Source organism: Mastomys coucha, unplaced genomic scaffold, assembly GCF_008632895.1.
Source record: "Mastomys coucha isolate ucsf_1 unplaced genomic scaffold, UCSF_Mcou_1 pScaffold22, whole genome shotgun sequence".
In the NCBI taxonomy this organism is placed as follows: domain Eukaryota; kingdom Metazoa; phylum Chordata; class Mammalia; order Rodentia; family Muridae; genus Mastomys; species Mastomys coucha.
In genome coordinates this window covers 117,396,979-117,404,909 of record NW_022196905.1, presented here as the reverse complement: position 1 = coordinate 117,404,909, position 7,931 = coordinate 117,396,979, and the positions used below count along the sequence as shown (strand labels likewise).

Here is a 7,931-nt window from a genome sequence, read left to right as displayed (position 1 = left end):
CCTCTCCAGGCCCTTTCAAAAGCTTTACAAGGGGATCCCTACTTGGGGAGGAACTCGGACGGGACATTAACCTGGGCTTCGGTCCAAAACGACTGGGGTGAATAAAAGGCGCTTTTCTTAAACTAACGGGCTGCAGCCCTGGGCTTGTCTCAAAGGATTTTTTTTTTTTTTTAACCCCTCAGTGATTTCCTGGAGAGCAGAGACCGTTCATCCCAAGCTTAGCTTGCACATGGGCATCATCTCCCTTCTAGCTTGTGGCAAAGGATTTATCAGCCTGCTCTAGGCGGGAAGGGGGAGGTCAATGAAATCAATCAGCTTCCACCCCTACCCCACCACCCCACCCCGTCTCCAACCGCACCCCATCCCATCCCAGCGGCAGTCCGGTCGACGGGTAGCCTTCCGGGGTGACTTGCAAATTCTGGGCACACTTTGCTAGGAAGCAGGGGGAAAGCCTAAAATGCCAGGGCACCCGCGGCTGCAGGCCACTCGGTCGGTTCCGGGCATCTTGCTCCTTATCGCGGTGGACTCGGGAGGATATAGGGGCTCGCAACGGGGGGCGCGCAGACAAAGGGGCGGCGGCAGCGGCGAGCTCGCGGGCGGCAGCGGCCCGGGCGCGGGGAGGGGCGGCGTGGCGTCTTCTCCCGGCCCCGCGGCGGCGGCGGCGGCAGCGCGTCACGTTCTCTTCCCCGCCCCGAGCCGAAGAGCCGGGGAGGCGGGAGGCGGCGGCCGCGGCGGCTGCTGCTGCTGCTGCTGCTGGGAGGCAGGTGACGGCGACCGGCGGCGGCGGCGGCGTCCCAGGCGGTGAGCGAAGCGCTGGCGGGCCTCCTCTCCCCTTCCTCGCCGTCCCACCCTTCCTCTCCTTCCCGCCGCCCGGGGTCGGGGGAAACCGCTGGGAGGGAAGGCTCGCCTCAGGCTCCCGCCACGCAGCCGGACCGCGGCTTGAGGAGACGCGGACGCCGCCGTGCCTGCCGTGAGGGTGGCGGGCGCGAGGAGGGAGCGCGGTGGGGAAGGCTGGCCGCGAGCCGCGCGCCTCCGGCCCTGTCAGGTCAGCCGCGGCCCGGGCCTGGCCTTCCTCCCGCCGCCTCAAGATGGAGCGTGGACTCCTTGCCCCGGAACCGCGCTCTGAGGAGCCCGGGTCCCCTCCTCAGCTCTGGACGGGGAGGTTCCGGGGACAGCTCCGTCGCTGCTGGAGGCCGCGGGTCCGGTTCGACCTGTTGCCCCGGACGCCGCCCGCCACTCGCCACCCGAGCCTTCCTCGGGCAGGCCCGGGACGCCGGGTGTCCGCGAGCGGGCATGGAGGGCGCCCTTGCCCCGTGTCGCTCGGGCTCGGCCGGGCCCGGGGTGGCCCCGTTCCCTGCCTGCTGGGCCCTGGGCTTTTGTTTTCCTTCAGACCCTTGGGCTGTGATTCTCTGAGAAGGTAGAAAGGCGACGCGGGGTGCCAGATCTCTGAAATCACCGCTGCACGGTAACCCGAACCTGCCAGCGCGGTCGGGGGTTGGCGCGGAAGACAGATGACACTTGTTCGGGGTGGGGGTTGGGGTTGGGGGGGAGCGACTATCTTAAAAGCAGAGCCTTGTGGTTTGTCAGGGATCTGGAGGTCTTGGGTTATTCGTGAGGACAGCAGAATGTCGGATTGTGAATCTGGAGTCCTGCCCTGAAATCCCATAGTCTCTCCACTTCATGTGGCTTTTCCATCTGGCAGAAACCGTGCACCACCCACCCCCCTTCCTCCCTGCCCAGCCCCACCTCTCGGGTACGAAGAAATGACACGTTAAGTCTGTAATCCACGTGCATACCCATTTTTAGCAAGAACTTGCGCGCCAGTTACTGTTTCTTTCTATTTAATTTATTTATAAAGACAGTGGACATGATTCTGTAATTTCCTTTTTTCATTTTTCTGTGATTCAGCAGCCTAGCCTGTTCCTCTTCTAGGCCAGTTCTGTGCCTGCCTCTGAGACTCTGTTAATATTTACGCTGTGCTGCTTTGGTGATTCTGACTCTAGGATTTTATGATTATTATTCCTAACAGTGGCCCCCAGTCAGGAGAGCAGTGTTTGGCTTCTAGGCTTAATGATAATCTTTTGCAAGTATCCTCAGGGATGTTGCTCCTCAGCCTTGGGGCATTTCTTTCTCTTGAAATAATAACAATTAGGGTTTATTGGGGGCTTCTTATGACCAGGCTCTGGGCAAGTGTGGGTTTTTTTTTTTTTTTTTTTTTTTTTTGTCATGTGTAAGCCATCCAACCTAGGGAGGTTGCTGTCATCCTCGTTTTACAGGGAGGGCCCTGAAAGGTCAGAGTCACAGCCGATAGGTGATGTTGTCAGGAGTTGTACTTCAGTCTTGCTTAGTTATTTTGTTAGGACAGTGAATCAATGGTAAAAGGCAAAGCTGGACATTATGAAAGCCAAGGAAGTGGGTGATTGCTCAGCTGAGAGCTTAGGACCCTTGTTGAGGTTCAGAGGAAGTGGTTAGGCTTTCTACTAGACCTGGATTAAAGAGGTAGTAAACATTGAAACTAGGTGGAAACTTTTGTAGTATCTCTGAACATGAGGATTTTGCCATTCTCTGCTTTTTCAGTCGTGGTTGAGCACAAAAATAAGCCAACCTGGTTCTTGTCTTTAAGAAATTTAATACATTCTAAAAATTAGTATTTTTAATTTTTATTTTAGTTTTGGTTTTTCAAGACTGGGTCTCTTTGTGTGGTTTTGACTGTCCTGGAATTTATTACTCTGTAGACCAAGCTGGCCTTGAACTCACAGAGATCATCTTGCCTCTGCCTCCTAAGTATTGGGATTAAAGACAGGTGTCATCACTGCCTGGCTTATAGTTGTTCTTTGACATGAAAAAGAAATAAACAGAGTTCGAGGCCAGCCTGGTCTACAGAGTGAGTTCTAGGACAGCCAAGGCTACACAGAGAAACCCTGTCTGAGAGAGAAAAACAAACAAAAAAATCCCAAAAAGAAATAAACATAAGGGCCGGTGTTATTAGTCTCAGCGCGCCTGTTCTTATTTCAGTATTGTTGAAGTGTTCTGGTCCCTCCGGTGGCTGTTTATGGAGCTGTGGTATGTCTGTCTGTCTGTGTAATGAGCTCTACTCAGTATTCACACCACAGATACTTATGGAGCCATTTCCTGTGCCACATGCCCTTCTGGATGCTGGTGACAGCCCCGAATAGAGTGACCAATCTTTATTCTCTCCGTAGTTTTCTTCCACTTGAAAGACAGACGATAAGCAGATTAAGTATAAGTATGCTGCATGCTAGAATGTCATAAGTGATAAAGAAAAAAGTGTTACAAACCAGAGGAGAAGCAATATGAAGTCTTGGAAATAATGGTTAAAGTTGTAGGAATTTCAGATAGGGTTTCAAGAGACCCAGCTGAGAATATGACTTGAGTAGGTATGAAAAGTTAGAGGATGTTGGTCCCTAAAAGAAATGGGGATCATATGGAAGAGGGACCAAGAAGCTCAAAGGCTTTGATATTGGGAGCTTGGAGGACAGATAATTTAAAGCCTTACAAACTGTTATCCTGAAAATATTTAAGATACTGAAAGACTCAGAATAATTTAACATGTCATCCATCTGTCTATCCATCCATCCTGGAGATGAGGTTGAACACATAACACCAGGCAGCTCTATGCACATCCCGCTTCCCCACTTATCTTTTTTTTGAGGTAGGATTTCGCTGTGCAGTAGGCTAACCTGGAACTCAATCCTCCTGGCTTAGCCTCCTGAGTTGGGGCAGGGGATGTGGGGGATTGTATGTTGTCCTGCTCAGCTCCTACCTCAGTCTCTGCTGCAGTTTGGATTATAAACATTGACTACCATGCCCAGATTTCTGTTGTGATCAAGTTTGTGTTAGCCGGGCAGTGGTGGCGCACGCCTTTAATCCTGGCACTTGGGAGGCAGAGGTAGGCGGATTTCTGAGTTCGAGGCCAGCCTGGTCTACAGAGAAACCTTGTCTTGAAAAAAAAAAAAGAAGTCTTATTGCTAGTGAATGCAGAGTAAGAACTGAACCCTAGCTTATGTTATTTTGATAAATGTGCAGAATACCTTGGCAAAAGAACATTAAGTTAGTGGCTGGTCAAAAGTTGGCTAGCCCAGTACTTGACATATGGTCTTGACTCCTCCTGTGCACACACACACACACACACACACACACACACACACACGAGATTAAACCTAGAGTTTCATACAATCTATATTTCCAGCACTACCTTCCTGTTGAGTATGTATACCTGTGGACCATGTGCATGCTAGCCTGTGGAGGCCAGAAGAGGAATTTAGATTAAAGGTGTGCACCACCACTGCGCTGCTGATTCAAACCCAGTTTAACATAAACTTTTATGTAAGTATTCTTAATCTTGATTGAAAAATAGTCTCTATAATACTCTGTATGTGAATTTTTTAGATAGCAGTTCAGGGAAGCTTTATTATGGCATCTTATACATTTTTAATAAATACTAGGGTATATTTCTCATATAGTTGGAACTCAATAATCCATACATTGTTTTTTTTTTTTCAAGATAGGGTTTCTCTGTATAGCCCTGGCTGTCCTGGAACTCACTCTGTAGACCAGGCTGGCCTTAAACTCAGAAATCCACCTGCCTCTGCCTCCCGAGTGCTGGGATTAAAGGCGTGCGCCACCACTGCCTGGCAATGCATACATTCTAAATCAACGTTTTCATTATAGTTCTCTCTAAATGGAGTCATTGGCTGACTGTAATGTACAGGAACTTTAGGGAAGAGTGACCTCTTCAGATTGTAATCAGGGTACAAAAGGCGCTCCCCCCCACCACCACTTTTTTTTTATAGTTTGGCAGATTGTACTTAACCAACCTTGAATTTGGCTAGGACATCTGGGTTAATATCCTGGACCCTGCATGAAGTACCGAGGAATCTTGGCCACAATTAATAAAGAGCTTTTTTTCCCCTTAAGTCTCCATCTGGCACTTCTAGGAGGACAGATTCCATTAGCAGTAACTCAGTGGGTGGGTCTTTTTTTTTTTAATTGTCTATTGTGGTCCAGCAACAACATCTTAAAAGAATTTTTTGCAAAGTCCTTGAAAAGAGGAAATAATCTTGTTACAAAATCCCTGTTGGGAAGCCTGTCAGACATTTTAGTCCCTGGGGAAGCCTGTGTTTTCATCTGTCTCTTGTGTCTTTTCTTAGGAATCTTCATGAGGCTAGGACAAGGCATTTTGCTTCCTTAAGTTTTATGTAATCATATGGCTCTGTGTGCTTCTAACTTGAATTATGCAATTTGGTGTTCGTATTCTCTCTGACTTATTTCTAAGCTTGGATTAAATCCCAGTTGAAGAGTCTGCCCATTTTTGACACTTGGAAGTGACAAGTCCTTGATTTACAAAGCTATTTTTCAAGCTGAGGGCCCAAGGATCCAGATGTTGAGGGTGTTTAAATCATCTGGAATTTGGGTTTGATGTACAGCAGAAAGGCAACTCTGATTAGTTTTTTCCTTCCGGACTGCACAGATTATTTTTGTTTTACTTTACCTCTGTGTGTGTGAGTGCATGTGTCTCTGTGTGTGCTCTCATCGCACACGCATGCCACAGCATGAATGTGGAGGTCAGAGGACTTGTTAGTTACTTTATTGCTGCTGTGATGGACCAAGTCAACTTAGAGAAGAGAGTTTGGGCTTATGCTTCCAGAGGGAGAGTCTATAATGGCCGAGGAGTGTGGCAGCAGGGGCAGTAGCAGAAAGCTGAGAGATCACATCTTCACTGAAGCATGAAGCAAACTGGAAGTGGGCTGAGGCTGTAACTTTCAAAGCCCACCCCTAGTGATGCTGCACCACTTCCCCAAACAGCATCACCCGAGGACCAAGTGCTCCAATACCTGAGCCTGTGGGAGTCACAGTCATTCAAACCACTAGAGAGGACAGTGAAGGGGAGAAGGTTTTCTTCTTTCACCATGTGGTTTCTGGGGACCAGAAGGATGAAGCCAGTCACTAGAGTGACTAGGCTTGGCCCTTACCCACTGAGACATCTTTCTGGCCCTACACATTCTTCAACTCATGAAGGATCTTGAAATATTTTATTTCCTTTCAGGAAAAAAATAATGATAGTAGGGATATTTTTTAGTTTTTTTTTTTTTTTTTTTTTTTTTTTTTGTGGGGTGGGAACAATATGAAAGCTGGGCATGGTATTGCAATCTTTTAATCCCAGTACTCAGGAGGCAGAGGCAGGCAGATCCCTGTGAATTCTAGACCAGCTTAGTTGACATAGTAAGAACCTGTCTTTAAAGAGAGAGAGAGAGAGAGAGAGAGAGAGAGAGAGAGAGAGAAGAAAAAGAAAAGGTTAAGCAGTGGTGGCTCACATCTTTAATCCTAGCACTCGGGAAGCAGAGGCAAGCAGATCTCTGAGCCTGAGGCCAGCCTGGTCTACAAAGCAAGTTCTAGGACAGCCTTGAGTATATAGAGAAATTCTGTCTTGAAATACCAAACCAAAACTAAACCAAACCAAAAAATAATGTGAACAGCCCTTATTGGTTCCATCAGTCAGTTGAAGAGCCCTGACCTGTGATTGAAGCCAGGATCTTGTCTGCTAGGCAAGTGTGTCTACTGGTAAGCTACATGCCCAGCCCTTGAAGACTTTTGGTTTAACACTTGAAAAAATATGTGTATGTGCTCTTGTGTGTGCACAAGAGTGAATTTGTGCATGTAAGAGCACTGTCTGCGGAGGCCAGAGGAGAATGTTGGATCTGGTCAAGATAGCGTTTTAGGTGGTGGTGAGTCACTGGGCATGGGTTTTGGAAACAAACTTAGCTCTTCCGCATGGAAAGTGTGCACTCTTGATTTCTGAACTATCTCCAGCCTCAAACTGATTCTGTTGTTTTTTTACTAGTAAAAGATTTGAGTATTACCTGTGTATATGAGTGTTTGTGTTTGTCTATGTATACCATGTGCATTCTTGTGACTGTAGAGGCCAGAAGTAGGGGTCAGATCCCCTGTAACTGGAGATACCGAGGGTTGTGAGTTCCAAATGAGTGTAGAATTAAGTCTGAAGAGCAGCAGTACTCTTAACCTTGAGCTGGCTCTCCAGCCCTCCCCTGCTTACAACAACTTTTTAAAAACATTTTTTAAAAGATTTATTTATTTTATATATATGAGTACAATGTCACTCTCTTCAGACATACCAGAAGAGGGCATCAGATCCCATTACAGATGGTTGTGAGCACACTGTGTGGTTGCTGGGAATTGAAGGTCCTCTGGAAGAGCAGTCAGTGCTCTTAACCACTGAGTCATCTTTCCAGCCCCTTAAAAAAACTACTTACTTAGAGGGCGGGGGTGGGGGGGGGAGAGAACGTCAGAGGTCAATCTTGGTATTCCTGGAATGGCACTCTCCTTCCCTACTTTTCATTTGAAATAGGGGCCCTGACTAGTCTTGAACTTACCAATTAGTCCAGGCTGTCTAGTCAGGGAGACTTGAGGATCTACCTGCCTCTGTCTCTCCAGCTCTGAGATTACAAGTGTGGGTCATTGCTTTCTTTTTATTTGTTTTTAAATATTGATTCTGGGGACTGAACTTAGGTCCTTATGGCTTATGTGGCCGAAGCTTTACTGAGATGCCCCCTCAGCCTTATTTTTGGTTTGTCTCATTTTGTTTGAAATAGAATCTTATCATATAGCAGCCTTAGTTGTCCTGGAGCTTGGTGTGAACCAGACTGCCTCTGCCTCTTTAGTGCTGGGATTATAGCCACGTACCATCATATTTGGCCTGTCACCTATGTTTAAATCATATATTCATCAGGCATTTATCAAACATCTGCTATGGGATGGACTAGCCCAGATATCAAGTGGAGAAAAAAAAAACAAGTTCAAACCCTGCTCTAGAGAAACCTATCTGTTCATATAAGGCAGGTTAAAAGCAAAAATTTAGTCATTTTCCTTTCCCCAGCGGCCCCCCCCCCCCA

The 7,931-nt window shown here is 47.6% G+C and overlaps 1 protein-coding gene across 26 annotated transcripts in view; it reads left to right on the top strand.

The window, feature by feature from the left end:
- Positions 1–378: 378 nt before the first annotated feature.
- Positions 379–7,931, top strand: part of Clip1 (CAP-Gly domain containing linker protein 1) — a 118,434-nt gene continuing 110,881 nt past the window's right edge. For 10 of the 26 annotated variants that reach the window (XM_031337840.1, XM_031337843.1, XM_031337839.1 and 7 more), the window contains exon 1: positions 578–801. The gene's annotated coding sequence lies outside the window, so the exon portion shown is untranslated. Of the gene's footprint in view, positions 490–577; positions 802–1,189; positions 1,466–4,210; positions 4,348–7,931 lie in introns of those variants that run through there. The other 16 variants (XM_031337856.1, XM_031337850.1, XM_031337857.1 and 13 more) reach the window with 7 other exon arrangements.